Genomic DNA, 19397 nt, shown 5'->3' on the forward strand with positions numbered 1-19397 from the left:
TTCTTGCAAATTATTGATTGATTGCCTATTATATAACTTCTTATTGGTTGAAATGTGAAATAGAAGAGACTTTAAATGGCATTTGTTTTTTTTTTCTTTCACAGCCCGTTTGTCACGTGTAGCAATTATGAATATGCATGTCCGTGCTGGCTGCTAACTGGCCTACACTGGTCACTGCCTCAGTCTCCTCACCTTCTGACTTCCTCCTCCTTCCTTCCCTCCCTTCCCTCTCTCCTGTCCTCCCCCCTTCCTCTGCTTTTATATAACATCATCACCCCTGCATTATTTTCTCCTGCTTTCTTTTATCTTCTTGCTGTTGTTTCTCTATCTGATGAATGGTGCATTTGTGTGCATGTGTGCATTCACCAAAGAAGAAATGAAGTGAGAAAAATATGCTTTCCACTTGGAGGAAATTTCAAGCTCACTTGTAGTATTTTCCCTCATTCTTACACACAAAAAGAACATAAAATCTATCACCAGTTGAGCTCCTAGGAAGCTCAGAGACCAATTGGATTCTCACAAGAGCTACTCGAAGCTCAGAAATGTGAAATGACTCACGTGAGCCAGACCCAGACGTGAGGGCAGAAATTGATGGTGTTTTAGAGTTGAAGATTAGCAGATGTAGGTAGAGTAGCAAAGTCACAAACCATGTAGGGAGAAGGGAGTGTCCCAGCCTACCTTGTGCAGTGGTGAAAGGACTTCATCACAGTTTAGAAGATTCACATCTTCAGTCACACTGTGGTGGTCCTGGCAGATATCTGAGCATTCTTCATCAGCCATGATTGACAATCTCTGTCTCTAAGTCCTCTTATCATCAGCTACATCGGTGTGTACATGAAGGAGGCTGAAGGATGTGACCTCTTCACTTTAGTGACTAGAATGAAGGACAGATGACCTACGTTTCAGGCTCTGTCAACTCAAAGCAGAGGGAATTGAAGTCCCCTGGGTCACACATGCATTTTCCTAGTGGCCATGGTTAGAGGGAAAAGATCTAAGGCCCTCCATTAGAGGGACAATTTGGAGGCCCACGTGCACAGTGGAGATGCTCTGAGGACTCTTTGATCCTGGTCCACTTGGGCAAAATGGAAATTCTCAGATTGCTATAGTAAAAGACTTATGAGTCTCCTTGGACAGAGAGGGAAGATCTGGGGTATAACTTGTAATAGCAGAAAGGCCTGACAACCACTTTGTCCAAAGGAAAGTTCTGATAACCCTTCATCAAAAGGGTATACTGTGTGATGCCTTGAGAATAAGGACAGTTTGGGGAGCCCATATTCAGAGGGGAAAATTCTGAGGGCATTCTGAACTGCCTTGCTTAGACAGAAAGTGTCCGGCCTTGTTTAACCAAATAGCAAGATCCAATCACTCCATTGCCAGAATGGAACAGACTAGCTTACCTTGGTGGTGGGAGAATGGTGTGGTTCTGCATCATGTGCTTCCAACTGTTCTTTCCAGCTCCCATGATCCATATATTACATTGACTGTTTGGAAGAGAACAAGAAGCAATTACAACAGTCTTCCAACAGGATGCGTGATTGTCTGGACTTTGATGCTTCCTCAAGGTTGTATTGATCTGTGCTTATCCATCAATGAATGATGGGAACATTGCATTTCTGACAATCATCTTCTGGGTAGATAGCCTGACTATTAGTTTTAGCTTTCTATATTTTGCCCTCTGATCTAAACCTAGAATCTTGTGAGGTCCCATTGGTGACAAATGTGTTTGCCTAGCAATCTTGGTTACAGGGATTAGCACTGAGGTAATATAAGTTCTAAGGTCACATGTAAGGTGTACTTTGAAGGCAGGAAATTGTCTAGGGCTTCCAGAGGTCAGAGGCTGGATCTGAAGCTCCACTGAGTATAGAATGAAGGAATGAGAGCCCCTTGGCCATGGGAACCAATTCTGAGGTCTCATTCATTATATGGCCAGACACTCATAGACAAAAATGGGATCTCTGTAGTCTTTGTGGTTGAAAGGAGGTAATCATAGCCCTCCTTTGCACTACACTGAATTGCATGTATGCAGATCTTATTCTCACTTGTACAGACGGAGTGGTGTAAGGAATACTTGGTCTGAGCCCTCTTTAGTCATAGGGAAATGACTTAGGCCCACTTGCAAATAAACAGAAAGTTTGAGGGTCTTTTCCACAAAATGAGTACTTGAGACCACCTTGGGCAAATGGGGAAGGTCTGCAGTAGGCTTTGTCCTAGGAGGGAGGTTTGACATTCTCTTCAACTAAGTAAAAGGAGTGAGGTAACTTGAGAAGAGGGGAAGCACGGGGCCCCTTGTCAGAGAGAGAAAACTTTGACACCTGGTTGGGCAAAGGTATGAACTGGAAAACCCTTGGAGAGAGAGGGGAAGTCCCATGCACAATTCTGTTGAAGGTGAATGTCCCTGCTACCTTATTCCATGAAGGAAGGTCTCATCATTGCACTTCAGCTTCCAGCTCTACTTTAGAATTTCCAAATCTTCTGTTGAGTCTCGGAGAGTTAAAGCAGCAATCAGCACCTTTTTCAAGGAGCTTGGATGACTGTCCCTGGCTAGGTTGTCTCTTCTTTCAGTTTGTCTTCATAGTCCATATCTGAGCAGCATTGATGGGACCACTTCATTTCTAGTGATTGGACTGAAGAGCATAGCATAGGATCCAGTCTCTAAATATACTCTTAAAAACTGGACCCTCAAACCATTGTGGAGCAACGCATTTCCCTAGCCACCAAGGTCAAAAGTGAAAGGTTTAAATCTCTCTTATTTGCAGTAGCATATGTTGGAGGTACTTCAGAGACTTACAGGGATGCTTGAGGACTTGTGAAATAATAATACAAGGTATGATGCAGTATTATTCAGAAGAGTATGTCTAATGCATTCTTGGGAATACAAGGAATGCATGAGTTTACTTGTGTCAAAGACAGTAGTTCCAATTCCCCCTTGAAGAGGTGAGTAATGTCTAAGACCACATTTTAATGGGGTGAAGGATGGAGGCTCAGTATGACGCAGGGAAGTTCTCATGACAACTTCAATAAACAAAGAATGTGTGAGGTCCTGTGGGAACAGAAGAATTCTGAGAACAACTTCTAGGGAATGGGAAGTCATGAGACCACCTTCTGCAAAGGAGAAATGCTGATCATCTTTGTTCACAGGGAGGAAGCCCTCAGCCATATTTGATAGAATAGGAATATGCAGTTCGCCCATGGTCAGAAGGGGAAGGTCCCAGGCTGTTCTGAGTAGTGGGAAAAGGTCCTGGCTCTGCCTCACTAGTTTCCAGCTATTTTTCCCAGTACAAACATATATACACTGTGTGAAATCTTTGAGAGTCTATGGTAAATCTCATAACAGTTATCCAACAGGATAAGTGGTTATGCAAATATTGATGTTTCCTCAAGGTTGTGTTCAGCTGATCATATATGTGAATAAAAGGAATAGTGCATTTTTGATAGCCAACTTTTGAGGCAGATGGCTTGAGAGCAGATTTCATCTTTCTATCTGCTGCCTATGATCTAAAAGCAGAAAGTTGTGAGGTCTCATTGGTCACACATGTATTTGTATAGCTATCTCCAACAGAGGGGTCAGCTCTACAGCAATCTTAGTTGATAGGGGAATGTGTGACATCATCATGGAAAGAAGGGAAGCTCTGATGGTTCTTTAGACATAAGGGTTGACCTAAAGTGCCAAAGAGCAGAGGGTAGAGGTCTGAGACATCCCTTGGATCCGGGGGACAGTTTTGAGAGCCCTTGCAATAGAGTTTGATTTCCCAGATCTCCCTTTACAGAAACTGGATGTTTGAAATCCTCTTGCTGGATGGAGGTATATAATTGGCCCACAACCTATTGGGAAGATCAGGAAGGTCTGACTCTTGTTTGTGCAGAGTGGTATAATGCACTCTCGGTCTGATGCCCCTTTAATGAGAAAAGAAGACTCACAGACACTTGGTAGGAATGGGAATATTTAAGGACCATGTAACACAAAATAAATGTTTTAGGCCTCATTGAGAAAATGGGGCTTAGAACAACCTTAGTCTCAAGAGAGTTCTAACATCTTGTTCCATGTACTGAGAAGGAATACGATAATAATAATAATAATAATAATAATAATAATAATAATAATAATAGGAAAAGTGGAAGCTCTGAGCCCTACGTGACAGAGAAGTCCTCTGAGGCCCATTTAAAAATGAAGACAGAATCTCCTTTGGGTAGAGGATGAAGGTGCCATATACACTTCTGTTGAAGGTAATTATCCCTGGTACCTTATACAGTGGAAAAAGTTCCCAGAATTGATTGTGAGCTTCTAACTCTTATTCAGAGTTTTGTAACTTCATAGTTTGTGTTCATTCTGGGAGAGATAAGGCAGCAACAACCCATGTCTTCTTCCAAAGGCCTGAATGACTGTCCCTGACTAGGTTGGTTCCTCTAGTTTGTCTTCAGCTTTACACATCTAGGCAGAGATTCTGAAGTCATTCCACTTCTTATAGACTGGCCTAAAGGCAGATGACATGGGTTTCAATGTTGTGATTACTAAACTTGGCCTATGGGACCACAAACCAAAGTGGACTGGTGCCCCTTGTTTATAGAGAGTCTCTCATAGACCTATGCCTGATCAGTTTAATGTGAGACCCATTTGGCCATATGTGGGGAAATGTCAGGCCCCATTCTTGAACAGAAGAAAGTTTTGTGTTGGCAGGTTTAGTAGGAATGAGCAGTAAGGTCCTAGAATACTTCATGCAGAAGATGAAGCTCCCAGGTTACCTTGGGAGTTGGATGAAAGTGCAGGCAATTTCTTGACAGGTCCAAATGTCCTCACACTACAGAATACCCATGTGTTCTGGACTCTGAGACTTGCTTGCCAGCAATCAGAGCCTTTTTTCTTACAGGTTGGTTAGTAGTCCCTGGCTCTGTGTCTACCACAGCCTTTCATCAGCAGCACAGGCATAGGCAACAAAGATGGGACCACTCCATTTCTGGTGAGAATCTTAAAAGTAGAAGGTGTTTAATCAGGGATCAGATTTTTACAGTCATGTCCCAGGATATCAGTTCAGAGTGATCTGACATCCCTTTGGTCATTTGGGAATGTCTGGCCACCCAGGTCAGAAGGGAAAGACTGAGACCTCAGTTAGAGGAAATGCACTCCACTAATTCTCAAGCAGGCTTCAGACCTAGCACTTCAGAACCACAGGTCTTCCAAACTGCTCTATGGATGGAGGGGGCGTCTGATCTGTCCTTCAGAACCAGGGGTTCTCAGATCATCCCAAATGGCCCAGGTTGCCTCAACTTTATCTGTCTAGAACAAAGATAACTCACAACATTCACCAGTAACTCAAGGGGGGTTGGATCTACCTCCTCAACATCAAAAGCTTCAACCATTCCATAGTATTCAGGGGACATTGTCACACCTTTCCTTTAAGGACCAGGGGGTCTCAGGCATTCACTAATTGTCTTCTGGTTCTAAAGGAGTAAGTCTGAGACCCCTTTGTCAGAAACACAATTTGGAGAGCCCCTGGACAGAGTGAGAATATTTGAGGCACCCACAGACAAACAGGGAATTTTGAGGACACCATTCTTCAGAGGCAGAAAGTCTCATGTTATGTTGGGGAAAGCAGAAACGTCAAAGAGTCTGATGGGGAACAGGGGCACATCAAAAGTCAATTTGGGAATTAGAGAAGGCCGTAAAATTTCCTTATCCAATCTTCATGGGAATATAGAACATCCATGTTATGCAGGGCAGGCAGCAGTGTGATCAATCTCCAACATGCTAGGAGGCAGTTCCCAGCTAGGTCTCCTGACCAATTCAGCTACCTACTTCTGAACATGAAGGCCATGGCTTCTTTATTTCTGCTGATCAAGTTAAAGGCATATATCCTAGGTTTAGGGTGATGCTGGACACTCTTAAGCTCTGGGACTTCAGGCATCAGGTCCTTTTATTTTTGCACAGAGGTCATGAAGTCAGATGATTAGAATAAGAAACACTCAGAGCCTCTTAGGCACAGGGAGTTGATCTGTCCCCCTGCTAGGTCAGATGAAGTCAGTCTAGGGCCACATTAGTCAGAAGGAACACATGCTGTTCTCAATGGGTAATAGATTGAATAGCATGTTCTGGATAGAAACTGTTATCTATTCTTATTCAAAAGGTAAACACCTGCCTTGCTTATAGTCAGATGGGTCTATCTGATGCCTTGATGTGCATCTGACATAGCCAGGAATTGAAGTCAAAGGTTTGACAGATGTTTGATGACAAGGAAACATTCTAAACTCCCATTGTTCATGTGGGTAACAAAGTGAAAAAATATGAGGCCAGCTTGTGGGTAAAAAGATCTGAAGCTGTCATAGTAAGAGAGAGTATGGCCCAGGCTCCCCTCTTGAGATGAACATCTTCAGAACTTCAATTGGGCAGGCATTGTAAGGTCTGAAGCCTCCATGGGCAGAAGGAGTGTGCTGGGGCTTCCTAGGGCAGAAGTTGAAGTTCTGACCCACTCTTGTTTAGGGGGCACATCTCTGAATTCCCTTTGGTCACAAGGAGCACATGTGAGACTCACCTTGTTAGATGGGTATGCCTGTGGCTCTCTTTCAGATTGAAACATTCTAAGGCTGTCTTGAACAGGGTGACCATCAGAAATTCTGAACCCCCTTTGGTCCCATTGAGAAGGTCTGATACCTGGTTGGGGGAAGAGGTTAAAACTCCAGCTCCATTTTTGCAGCAGGATCCTTTTGAGACTGCATGAGATTGAATGTAAATATATGTGGCCACCTAGGACAGAAGGGTCAAGTATGGGGGCCTCATATTCATACTGGAAGGCTGTACCTGTCCCTTTATAAAAGAGGGAAGATCTCAGGTCACCTAGTTGAGATAGGGTATGTCTGAATTTCCCTTGGACAACAGAGACTGATATGCCACTTGCTTTTGGAACTGGTGAATATATGAGTTCCCATTGGACAGGACACAAATCCCTGAGCCCCTCCCTGGCACTAGTGAGAGATTTCTGTCTCTCTTGGACAGAAAGGGTATGTCTAAAGCCCTTCTTGGTAGAAAGAGGGTGTCTGGCATCATCGCTTTGGGGTGATGAGGAAAGTGTGACACTCCCATTGGGACTATCACCATCTGTAGATGAGTTGAAGCTTTCTTGGGCTGCAGGGGAAGTTTTGACGGCTTCTGGAGTATAAGGGGTGTCTCTGGGTCTTGTCCTGGTAGTAGTAGAAGTAGTATGGCTGAAAGTCCCATGGGGAGAGGTGAAATGTCTGAGATTCTTTTCATGAGAGGGAGTAGTTCCTGTGTCCCCTTCTGTACATATGAAAGGTTTTATGTTCTCTTGGGGAGTAGGTTTTGGTTTCTGGTCCCTATTGGCAGAAGAAGAATATCTGAGCCAACTTTTTGACAAAGAGGATTGTTTACAGCCCTCATGCTCTGAATGGGAAGCATGAACATCTGCTTTGTCAGAGGGGGCCTTTTCCAAATTGGTTTTGGTAGATTTGGAATGTCTAGGTATGCCTGGGTGGAGATGGAGAACTTCTGCAGTGCTCCTCACAAGATCGTGAGTATCTGCAGTCTCCCTTATCAGAAGGAGAAGTAGCGAGGCTCCCTTTGGGCTCAGTTTGAAGTCTTGTACCCCCTTTGCCAGAAATGGAAGCTTTGCCCCCCTTTTAGGAAGAATGAGGAAGTTTCAAGTCCTCATCTTCTGATGAGATAGATTTGAGGCCTGCTTCTTTAGAAGCATGTCTTGATTTTGTTTTCTTCAATTTAGAATGTCTGGAGCCAACTCGTGGAGAGGGAGAATGTCTGAGATCTTCTTTAGGAAGCGAACTAGATCTGACAATTCTGATGATGGGGGTGGAACACTCCTCTGAGGAGTAGAGGTAGGACTTGAATCCTTTTGGGCATACACTGAAGACATGAGCCTACCTTTGGCAGAAAGAATAGATCTTAACCTATCAAGTTCTGAAAGGGAATATCTGATATCCCCTTCAGGAAACGGGACATGTCTTGATACATTTTTGGTGGAATTGGAAAATCTGGAGCTTATTTTTGGATAAGGGGAATGCCTTGTCAGTCTTCATGAGAAGGAATAGGAATGAAGTCGCCAGGTACATAAATGGACAGGCCCAGAAACTCTGTTGAAAAGCAAGGTCCCACAGCTTCCTGGGTAGATGGCATAGGTTCTAGAGGCCCTTGGGCTGGTTTGGGGTTTTCCAGAGTATCATGGAGAGATGTCGATGATCCCAGATTTCCTTGATCACATACCAAAGGGCCCAGAGGACCTGGGTTAGATTTCAAAAGTCCCAGAGTCCCTAGCACAGATGGAAAAGATTCTAAAGTGCCTGACATTGATTCTGAAGTTTTACAAACCTCTTTGGTTGATGACAAAGTTTCTATTGTCTCTGGAGAAAGTGGGCAATGATTTAGAGTCTGCACAGAAGGAAGTGGAAGTCCTAGAGAATCTTGGTAATGTGGTGAAACTTCTGTAATCCTATGGGTCGAAGATTGTATTTCTAGAGTACTTTGGGTACATGGGAATATTCCTAGTGTCCCCTGACCAGACTGAGAAAGTCCAAGATCTCTTGGGTCAGATGATGACTGTCGTAAAGGCCCTTGATCCAAACAAGTGCCTGAAGCTTCTTGCAATGACAAGGAAGTATCTGGAGACCCTTGAGCAGATGATGAATGTCCAAGAGATTCTTGTATTGATGTGGACAGTCTCAGAGCCCCTTGTGTAGACAATGCATTTCCTAAAGAGATTTCCTGAGGTGGTGAGTCTTCAGGAGTCACTTTTTCATCCAAAGACACTTCCTGTAAATCCTGGTCTGTTAGTGAAGATCTTATAGGCCCAGTTTTACATGAGGCATATTTCAAAGACCCTTGGTCAGATGGACAATGTTCCAGAGTGTCCTGGGAAAATGTTGGTGATGCCAGTATCACTTGGTCTGATATAGAAGGGTCCACAGCACCTTGGACAGCTGTTGAAAGTGTCAGTGCCTCTAGGTCAGATGCCAAAGCTTCTAAGGACCTTGAGATAGATTTTTAAAGTTGTATGAACCTCTTGGGGAGATGGCAAAGGTTCTGATGTCTCTAGTTTAAATTGTGAAGGACCCAGAGTCCTCTCCAAAGAAGCCTGTATTCCCAGAACACTTTGAACAGATGATGCAGAATCTATAGACCCATGGGCAGATGATGGTGTTTCTCTAGCACCTTGAATAGATGATGATGGTCCTAGAGGACATTCTGAAGATTGGGAAAGTCCAGAAAGTCCTGGATCAGATGAATATGCTAAAGCCTCTTGGGGTAAAGAAGGGCCACAATCCTTTTGGGAAGATGTGGAAGTTGCTGGAGATCATTGATCAGGTTTTGAATGTCCTACATAATCTGGTGTTGATATGGAATTTCCCAGAGCCCCTTGGGCAGATAGTGAATCTCCTTAATATCCTTTCTGAGATGGTGAAGGACCTAGAGACCTTTGGGCAGATCTAGGCAATTCTAGACACAATTGGGCTGATAATAAAGATTCCAAGGTCCCTGGTACAGATGGAGTAGGTCCCACGGAACCTTGAGAAAATGGTAACAGTTGAAGAGTTTCCTGGAGAGATTTTGATGATCCCTGAATTGGTTGGTCAGAATCACAAAGGCACTCATCACCTTGCACAGATATTGAATGTCCCAGAGAACCTATGAGAGGTGACAAGGTTCGTAGTGTCCCTGATTGTTGGACCCTGATCCCCATTCCTTGGATAGCTGTTGCCTTGCTTGCTGACCTTGATCAGATGTCTTCCCTATGCTAATTCCCTCCCGTTTCCTTCCTCCTAAATGGCTTACCAGAGGTTCCTTTTTTGTGTATCCTGCATATTGCTGTAAACAGCTAGGATGCAAGAATGTATGTAAAACATCTGTAGTGAACTTCTGCGCTCTGGGGTTCTCCCACTGTGCTGTAATCCTGTATTTAAGGCCTCTTCCCTCCTTCAATAAAGGGCATTCTACTGAGATGAATGACCCACTGTCTTGTCTCTGTTTTAATCCTCAGCCCCTCCCTTGGACATGATGAACGGGTAGTAGCACAAGTGCTACAAGTGGAGGTCCCACTAAGATCCGAGAAAGAAGAGATGTGCTGAAGTACACCCAAAGAAAGGCTGGCCAGCATTTTTAAAGAAATTAAGAGTGGGTGAATTGTTATGGGTAAAGCTAGTTCTCAGTCGCTCCCGGAGGAACAATTAATTGGACTGCTGAAGCAACAGGGAATCACCATTAAGAGTAGAATGGCAGGTGAGTCCCCTAACTTGCCCGGACCCCATCCCTGGGCACCAGCCACTCCGGGGAAGACCTGCCCAACTTGGCCCCAGGTTCTGGCCACCAGGCAGGTTCCCTTCTAGCCCCACTGGGGATGATCCCCTTCTCCAATACCCCTGGCAGACCCTGCAGTCTCCACGCCCTGCCCACACGCCCATCCGCCCCAGCCCCAAGCCTCTTCCTGAGACTTAGAGGACGGCCCCCAGCTCCCATCTTGCCCCGGACTTCCCTTCTGGAGCACAGGTGAGTCCCCTAGCTTGCCCCAGACGCCACCCCTGGGCACCAGCCACTCTGGGGAAGACCTGCCCAACTTGGCCCCAGGTTCTGGCCACCAGGCAGGTTCCCTTCTAGCCCCACCGGGAAGGATCCCCTTCTCCAAGACCCCTGGCAGACCCTGCAGTCTCCACATCCTGTCCCCACGCCCATCCACCCAAGCCCCAAGCCTCTTCCTGAGACTTAGAGGCTGGCCCCCAGCTCTCATCTTGCCCCGGACTTCCTTTCTGAAGCACAGGTGAGTGCCCTAGCTTGCCCCGGACCCCATCCCTGGGCACCAGCCACTCTGGGGAAGACCTGCCCAACTTGGCCCCAGGTTCTGGCCACCAGGCAGGTTCCCTTCTAGCCCCACCAGGAAGGATCCTCTTCTCCAAGACCCCAGGCAGACCCTACAGTCTCTACGCCCTGCGCCCACGCCCATCCGCCCGAGCCCCAAGACTGTTCCTGAGACTTAGAGGCTGGCCCCCAGCTCTCATCTTGCCCCGGACTTCCTTTCTGAAGCACAGGTGAGTGCCCTAGCTTGCCCCGGACCCCATCCCTGGGCACCAGCCACTCTGGGGAAGACCTGCCCAACTTGGCCCCAGGTTCTGGCCACCAGGCAGGTTCCCTTCTAGCCCCACCAGGAAGGATCCTCTTCTCCAAGACCCCAGGCAGGCCCTACAGTCTCTACGCCCTGCGCCCACGCCCATCTGCCCGAGCCCCAAGCCTGTTCCTGAGACTTAGAGGCCGGCCCCCAGCTCCCATCTTGCCCCGGACTTCCCTTCTGGAGCACAGAGAGAGAGAGAGAGAGAGAGAGAGAGAGAGAGAGAGAGAGAGAGAGAGGAGAGCTCCCATCCTGCCCCGGACTTCCCTTCTGGACAAGAGCTCCCATCCTGCCCCGGACCTCCAATTTGGACAAGAGAGCTCCCATCTGGACAAAAGAGAGAGACTTCCTGAATCTGTCAGCTCTGTCTGAACCAAGTGTGCGGATAAGGCCAAGAACAAACCACAAGGAGATGGGCAGACGTCAAGGCAGAAACACATACAACAAAATGAATAGCAATACAGCATCACCAGGACCTAGCCCTCCTCCAACACCTAGACCTGAACCTCAGAAATTTGAAGAAGCAGAAGAAAATAGCCTTATGAATGACATCATGAAGAAGCTAGAGACTTGTTTAGAGGAAAAGACAAAAAAATGGGAAGAACACTGTAAACAACTAGAGGAAAGGGCAAACAAATTAGAAGAAATCAATAAAGTCTTGGAAGAGAACAATAAAGTACTGAAAGAAAATCAAGAAAAATCAATGAAACAAAAGAAGGAAACAGTCCAAGACCTGAAAAGGGAAATAGAAAAAATGAAGAAGACACAAACAGAGGGAATGCTGGAAATAGAAAATCTGAGAAAACGATTGGGAACTTCAGATGCAAGTATAATCAACAGAATGCAAGAGATGGAAGAGAGGATCTCTAGCGTTGAAGATACAGTAGAAGAAATAGATTCATCAGTCAAAGAAAACACTAAAGCCAACAAAGTCATGACCCAAAATGTCCAAGAAATTTGGGACACCATGAAAAGACCAAATCTATGAATAATAGGGGTAGAAGAAGGAGGAGAAGAATACCAACTCAAGGGCACAGAAAATATATTCAACAAGATCATAGAAGAAAACTTTCCCAACTTAAAGAAGGAAATGCCTATGAAGATACAGAAAGCCTATAGAACACCAAACAGACTAGACCCCTAAAAAACGTCCCCTCGCCACATATTAATTAAACAATTAAATGTACACAATAAAGAAAGAATATTAAGAGCAGCAAAGGAAAAAGGCCAAGTGACATATAAAGGCAAACCTATCAGAATAACACCCGATTTCTCAATGGAGACTTTGAAAGCCAGAAGGACATGGACAGATGTAATGCAGACACTAAGAGACCATGGATGTCACCCTAGACTAATATACCCAGCAAAACTTTCAATCATCACAGATGGAGTGAACAAGACATTCCATGACAAAGCCAGATTTAAACAATATTTATCCACAAACCCAGCCCTACAGAAAGCACTAGAAGGAAAATTCCAACCTAAGGAAGTCAGATACACCCTTGAAAACACAGGCAATAGATAAAGCCACAGCAGTAAACCCCAACAAAGAGAAGTACACACACATCACCACCAAAAAAACAGGAATGAACAATCAATGGACATTAATATCCCTCAATATCAATGGACTTAATTCACCTATAAAAAGACATAGGCTTACAGAATGGATACAAACGCAGGACCCATCTTTCTGCTGCATACAAGAAACACATCTCAAATTCAAAGATAGACACTACCTAAAAATAAAAGGCTGGGAAAAGACTTTCCAATCAAATGGTTTTAAGAAACAAGCGGGTGTAGCCATCCTGATATCCAGCAAAATAGACTTCAAACTAAAATCAATCAAAAGAGATCAAGAAGCGCATTACATACTCATCACAGGAAAGATCCACCAAGATGAAGTCTCAATTCTGAACATTTATGCCCCAAACACAAGGGCACCTACATATGTAAAAGAAACATTACTAAAGCTTAAATCACATATAAAACCCCACACATTAATAGTGGGAGACCTCAACACCCCACTTTCACCACTGGACAGATTTCCCAAATTGAAACTTAACAGAGAAATAAAGGACTTAATTGATGTCATGACTCAAATGGACTTAATCGACATCTACAGAACATTCCATCCTAACAAAAAAGAATATACCTTCTTCTCAGCACCCCATGGAACCTTCTCTAAAACCGACCACATACTTGGCCACAAAACAAATCTAAACAGATACAAAACAATTGGAATAACCTCCTGTGTTCTATCAGACCACCATGGTCTAAAGTTGGATTTCAACAACAACAAAAACTACAGAAAACCTACAATCTCATGGAAACTGAATAATACCCAACTGAATCACCAATGGGTTAAGGAAGAAATAAAGAAAGAAATTAAAGACTTCCTAGAGATCAACGAAAATGAAGACACCACATATCCAAACCTATGGGACACTATGAAAGCAGTACTAAGAGGGAAATTCATAGCACTAAATGCCCACATAAATAAGCTGGAGAAATCTCACACTAGTGACTTAACAGCACACCTGAAAGTTCTAGAACAAGAAGAAGCAAAGTCTCCCAGGAAAAATAGATGCCAGGAAATTATCAAAGTGAGAGCTGAAATCAATAAAATAGAAACAAAGAGAACAATACAAAAAATTAATGAAACAAAGAGTTGGTTCTTTGAGAAAATCAACAAGATAGACAAGCCCTTATCCAAACTAACCAAAAGACAGAGAGAGAGAGAGCATCCAAATCAACAAAATCAGAAATGAAAAGGGGGACATAACAACAGACATTGAGGAAATCCAGAGAATCATCAGGTCATACTTCAAAAACCTCTATTCCACAAAACTGGAAAACCTAAAAGAAATGGATAATTTTCTGGATAGGTACCCCACACCAAAGCTAAATCAAGATCAGATAAACTATTTAAATAGACCAACAACCCCTAAGGAAATAGAAACAGTCATTAAAAGTCTCCCAACCAAAAAAAGCCCAGGACCAGATGGTTTCAGTGCAGAATTCTACCAGATCTTCAAAGAAGAGTTAATACCAATACTCTCTAAATTGTTCCACACAATAGAAACAGAAGGAACATTACCAAACTCCTTCTATGAGGCTACAATTACCCTGATTCCTAAACCAAACAAGGATACAACAAAGAAAGAGAACTACAGACCGATCTCCCTCATGAACATTGATGCAAAAATACTCAATAAAATACTGGCAAACAGACTCCAAGAACACATCAAAACAATTATCCACCATGATCAAGTAAGATTCATTCCAGGGATGCAAGGATGGTTCAACATACGAAAGTCTGTCAATGTAATACACCATATAAACAAACTCAAAGAAAAAAAAACCACATGATCATCTCACTAGATGCTGAAAAGGCATTTGACAAAATCCAACACCCCTTCATGATAAAGGTCTTGGAGCGATCAGGAATACAGAGAACATACCTAAACATAATAAAGGCAATTTACAGCAAGCCAACAGCCAACATCAAATTAAATGGAGAGAAACTCAAAGCAATTCCACTAAAATCAGGAATGAGGCAAGGCTGTCCGCTCTCCCCATACTTATTCAATATAGTACTTGAAGTTCTGGCCAGAGCAATAAGACAACATAAGGAGATTAAGGGGATACAAATTGGAAAGGAAGAAGTCAAGCTTTCCCTATTTGCAGATGACATGATAGTATACTTGAGTGACCACAAAGATTCCACCAAGGAACTGATACAGCTTATAAACACCTTCAGCAACATAGCAGGATACAAGATCAACTCAAAAAAATCAGTAGCCCTCCTATATACAATGGACAAAGAAGCAGAGAAGGAAATCAGAGATACACCACCCTTTACTATAGCCACAAATGACATAAAATACCTTGGAGTAACACTAACCAAGCAAGTGAAGGACCTATATGACAAGAACTTTAAGTCCCTGAAAAAAGAAATGGAAGAAGATGTCAGAAAATGGAAAGATCTCCCATGCTCATGGGTAGGCAGGACTAACATAGTAAAAATGGCAATCTTACCAAAAGCAATCTACAGATTCAATGCAATCCCCATCAAAATACCAACACAATTCTTCACAGACCTGGAAAGAATAATACTCAACTTCATATGGAAAAACAAAAAACCCAGGATAGCCAAAAGAATCCTGTACAATAACACAACCTCTGGAGGTATCACGATCCCTGACTTCAAGCTGTACTATAGAGCTACAGTAATAAAAACAGCTTGGTACTGGCATAAAAACCGACATGTGGACCAATGGAATCAAATTGAAGACCCTCACATGAATCCGCACACCTATGAACAAATAATTTTTGACAACGAAGCCAAAAGTGCACAATGGAAAAAAGAAAGCATCTTCAACAAATGGTGCTGGCAAAACTGGATATCAACATGTAGAAGGCTGCAAATAGATCCATATCTATCACCGTGCACAAAACTTAAGTCCAAGTGGATCAAGGACCTCAACATAAATCTGAAGGCTACTCTGAACCTGCTAGAAGAGAAAGTAGGAAGTAGTCTTGAACACATTGGCACAGGAGACCACTTCCTAAATAGAACACCAGTAGCACAGACACTGAGAGAAACAATCAATCAATGGGACCTCTTGAAACTGAGAAGCTTTTGTAGAGCAAAGGATACGGTCAACAAGGCAAAGCGACAGCCTACAGAATGGGAAAAGATCTTCACCAACCCCACATCTGACAGAGGACTGATATCCAGAATATATAAGGAACTCAAGAAATTAGACATCAAAATGCCCAACAGTCCAATTAAGAAATGGGCTATAGAGCTAAACAGAGAATTCTCAACAGAGGAAACTCAAATGGCTGAAAGACATTTAAGGAATTGCTCAACACCCCTAATCATCAGGGAAATGCAAATCAAAACAACTCTGAGATACCACCTTACGCCTGTCAGAATGGCTAAGATCAAAAACACTGAAGACACCTTATGCTGGAGAGGATGTGGAGCTAGGGGAACTCTCCTCCACTGCTGGTGGGAATGCAAGCTTGTACAACCACTTTGGAAATCAATATGGTGCTTTCTTAGAAAATTGGGAATCCATCTCCCCCAAGATCCAGCTATACCACTCTTGGGCATATACCCAAGGAATGCTCAACCACACCACAAGAACACTTGTTCAGCTATGTTCATATCAGCATTGTTTGTAATAGCCAGAACATAGAAAAAACCTAGATGCCCTTCAACTGAAGAATGGATAAACAAAATGTGGTACATATACACAATGGAATACTACTCAGCAGAGAAAAACAATGACATCATGAGGTTTGCAGACAAATGGATGGATCTAGAAAAAATCATCCTGAGTGAGGTAACCCAGACTCAGAAAGACAAACATGGTATGTACTCACTCATAGCAGGATACTAGATGTGGAACAAGGATGACTGGACTGCTACTCACATCACCAGGGAGGCTACCTGGAAAACAGGACCTCAAGAAAGACACGGGGATCACCCAATGACAGAGAAATGGAATGAGATCTACATGAACAGCCTGGACATGAGTGGGGGTAGTGAAGGGCGAGGGTCGAGGGAAAGAGAGCTTGGGTGAGCGGGAGATCCCAGCTGGATCAACAACAGAGAGGGAGAACAAGGAATAGGAGACCATGGTAAATGAAGACCACATGAGAATAGGAAGAAGCAAAGTGCTAGAGAGGCCCACAGAAATCCACAAAGATACGCCCACAACAGACTGCTGGCAATGGTTGAGAGACAGCCCGAACTGACCTACTCTGGTGATGGGATGGCCAAACCCCCTAATTGTCATGCTAGAAACCTCATCCAACTACTGAAGGATCTGGATGCAGAGATCCATGGGTAGGCCCCAGGTGGATCTCTGGGAGTCCAATTAGCGAGAATGAGGAGGGTTTATATGAGCGAGAATTGTTGAGACCAAGGTTGGATAAAGCACAGAGACAAATAGCCAAACGAACGGAAACACATAAAATATGACCCAATGGCTGAGGGGTCACCAACTGGATCAGGCCCTCTGAGTGGGTGAGACAGTTGATTGGCCTGATCTGTTCGGGAGGCATCCAGGCAGTGGGACCTGTGCTCATTGCATGAGTCGGCTGTTTGAAACCTGGGGCCTATGCAGGGTCGCTTGGCTCGGCCTGGGAGGAGGGGACTGGACCTACCTGGACTGAGTCTACCAGGTTGATCTCAGTCTGCGGGGAAGGCTTTGCCCTGGAGGAGATGGGAATGGGGGTGGGGTGGGGGGATGGTGAGGGGGGCAGGAGCGGGGAGAACAAGGGAATCCGTGGCTGATATGTAGAACTGAATTGTATTGCAAAATAAAAATTAAAAAATAATAATAATAAAAAAAGAGTAGAATGGCTAAAGATTTCATTCAGATCCTCCAGAATGTTAGTCCCTGGTTTCTGGTCTCTGGGGGATTTAATATACCAGATTGGGAACAGGTTAAGATTGACTTACAAAAGTACTTGCATAAAGAAGGGCCTGATTCCATACCCTTCGCTACTTTCTCTTTGTGGTGCTTGGTTAAAGATGTGTTGCTTAGTGATAATATCAAAGTTCAAGAATTAACTGAAGCTAAAGCTGTGTTGGAAGAGGCTCAGGTAGAGGAGGCTTTCAGATCCCTTCAAACTTCTGATGTTTCTGACTCTGCAGAGTCATCCTCAGAGGGTCATGATGTAGAAGTCAGATTAGAAAAGAATACTAGATGCTTAAAAGGGAAATTACAGAAGATGTCTTACAAGGATAGACCTCCAGCCCACAACCCTGACTTTTGCATCACAGAGGTCCATCCTTCTGCATCCATAGAGGAGTTAACAGGAGAAGTTGCTTACCCAGTTATAGAGTCTTAAAATGCTCAAGGTCAGAGGCAAGAGGAACACAATCCCCTAGATTTTAAAAGCATCAAACAGCTTAAGGAAGCTGTAGTGTCATATGGGCCCCATGCTCCTTTTACCACAGCTATACTTGAATCCTTTTCGGCCTTAATTATACCCCTTGAGATTGGATGCAGTTGTGTCGTGCTGCTCTCTCTAGGGTGGGATTGTTTAAATTGGAGGAGTGAGTTTCAAGAACATTGTGAAACTACAGCTAATAGGAATGCCACTGTGGGCTTTCCAGCTTGCAGTCTTGAGATGCTCACGGATACAGGGCAGGATGCCACTTTACAAGCACAGATTTTGTATGATCCCACAGTTTATGCACAGATTAGCATAGCCGCTACCAGTGCATGGAACAGGCTGCCTAATAACGCTGCTGGCAAACAACTATCTAAAGTCATTCAGGGACCATCAGAACCATTTGCAGAATTTATAGATCATCTGCTTCAATTAGCAGGTAGACTATTTGGGGACGCTGATCAAGCCATGCCTATAGAAAAGCAATTGGCCTTTGAAAATGCCAATAAGTATTGCAAGGAGGCCATTAAACCCCATAAAAAGAGCTTAAATGATTATCTTAAGATATGTAGAGATATAGACGGGCATCGCATCATGGGACAGGTAATAGCTTCAGCCATGAGGGGAAAATATTGTGGAGGAGCCCACCAAAAAAGCTGTTTTGGATGTGGCCAGCAAGGTCGTTTTAAGAAAAATTGTCCTCGAGCACAAGCAGTGGCAAAGACACTGGGACTTTGCTCCCGATGTCAAAAGGGCCATCGCTGGAGTACTGGGTGCCGATCTAAGGTTGATGCTCAGGAAAATCTGTTACCACCTTTGGTAAACGGGCAGCGGGGTCCGCTCTGGACCCCCCACAGTCAGGTGTACTGAGCCCTGGATACACCTGTCCCAACCCCTGTTTCCCACCATCCCATCCAGTTTGTTCCCCACAAAAATCACTTTCTGTCCAAGACCTTATCAGAGGGACCCCGGAAGTGCAGGATTGGACCTCTGCACCTCTGTCAAAGCAATATTAACACCTCGGATGGGCCCCCAGGCTCTCAGTACTGGAGTCATGGGTCCACTACCTGCAGGATCTTTAGGACTGATTCTGGGCAGGAGCAGTGCTCTTATGCAAGGTATTAGAGTAATTCCAGGAGTGACAGATGAAGACTCTGAAGGAGAAATAAGAATCATGGTTGAGGCTGGTAAGGGGGTGACAGTTATTCCCCAGGGTGCTTGCATAGCACAATTGCTTTTGATGCCTCACTTTCAAACTAATAATCCTTTTCTTAAATCACATAGAGGTGAGGGTGGATTGGGCTCTATGGGCCCTCTAGCCTGCTGGGTGTCCACCTCAGAACAAAGACCCACACTAAATTTAAAAAT

This window comes from Peromyscus eremicus, chromosome X, assembly GCF_949786415.1.
Source record: "Peromyscus eremicus chromosome X, PerEre_H2_v1, whole genome shotgun sequence".
NCBI lineage: Eukaryota > Metazoa > Chordata > Mammalia > Rodentia > Cricetidae > Peromyscus > Peromyscus eremicus.